General features: G+C 33.5%; 1 protein-coding gene across 1 annotated transcript in view; it reads right to left on the reverse strand.

Annotated features, from left to right (window-relative positions):
- Positions 1-1,462, reverse strand: part of LOC102767497 (adenosine kinase) — a gene marked incomplete at its 5' end in the record, with an annotated part of 105,153 nt that overhangs the window by 88,397 nt on the left and 15,294 nt on the right. The window lies entirely within an intron of this gene.

Consider the following 1,462-nt stretch of genomic DNA (forward strand, 5'->3'; position numbering starts at 1 on the left):
GCACTAGGCCTCTAGTAATAGTATAATAACCTCCAAGGAGCCCACCATCAAATTGTAAACATTTAAAATTTATTCATTTATACTTTCATCTACCTGCCTCTCATATTATTCTGAAGCAAATTCCAGAGACTATATAATGTCATCTGTAACTGTTTTAGTATTTATCTCTGAAAGATAACAACTTAACCATAACCAAATAACTATTATCATATTTAAAAAATAAACACTAATCCCTTAGTATCAGCAAATATCCAGTCAATTTTCAAATTTCTAATAAAAATTTGTAGAGAGAATATTAAACTATTTTAAGGGTGTACAGAGCATGATTATGCTGACTATGGAAATAATACAGTTACTAAAATTCCAAATTTTCAACGAATTAAAATGAGAGAGAGGTGCTAACTGTTTCCTACAGACTTAAATTTTTTTTAAGAGATAAAGTTAAAAAAATTACAAATTAATTCTAGAAACCCTGATGCTATTTTTCGTATCACACAAGCCATGCATACATTTTTACCTTTTTGTGTGTGTGTTAATCTTCACCTGAGGATATTTTTCCTATTGATTTTTTTAGATGGAGTGGAAGGGAGGAATTGGGGCGGAGGCCAGAAAGAGCCTACCATGAGCCTTGGTAGGCTGATGCTCTACCCCTGAGCCACACTGGCTACCACTGAGCCACACTGGCCAGGGGAAGTTTTATAACTTAAATGTTCTTGACCTGAAATCTAACTCTTAAGCTACAGGTAGAAGTTTTAGAATCATGCTTTCAACAATTTCAGATAATTTCAAAATCCACGTCTGAATTCAGTGAGCCTCTAAAACAGCCCATGGTTTGCATTTGTTGGTTTATACTCTATCACTGTGCAAAGTTTCAAACAGTATGGAGAGAGAAACACAACCAGAGGGAAAAGATATTTGCTTGGCATAAAGGAAGTTAATTAGGATATACAGGATGGAAACATTTAGGTAAGCAAGGCAGACAAGTCATAATAGTTACAAACAACATTAGAAACCATAGAATTTTTAAAGGTATGACAGTCTTTAGTAAAATAGCTGTATGCTGTTTGTTCACTAAATACTAAGAAATTCCAGATGATACATAAAGTTAGGTTTCTACTATACCTAACCATGATAATACCAGAGGACGGCTGTTTCTGAAAAGAGCCACTTGAGGTATAACAATGCTGCTGACCTTTCAAACATGCTGACTATTTCACTTCTGGTTGCTTATTTTAGAACAGAACTAAGCTTGAACTCAGATAAGATGAGAAAAGAAATTCCCTCAGTTTTGGGGAAAGACTATTATAAAAAGACTATTATAAATGACTAGTAACAGCTGAAAGGACCAAAAAATGCCATATAACAATGTCTTCACTCTCTCAAATAAATGTATACATTTAATTAAAATGACTCACATATATTCTCCCAATCGTCTTGCCACACATATATTTTTCTACTTTAG

The sequence above is a fragment of the Myotis davidii genome, unplaced genomic scaffold (assembly GCF_000327345.1).
Source record: "Myotis davidii unplaced genomic scaffold, ASM32734v1 scaffold2161, whole genome shotgun sequence".
Taxonomy (NCBI): Eukaryota; Metazoa; Chordata; class Mammalia; order Chiroptera; family Vespertilionidae; genus Myotis; species Myotis davidii.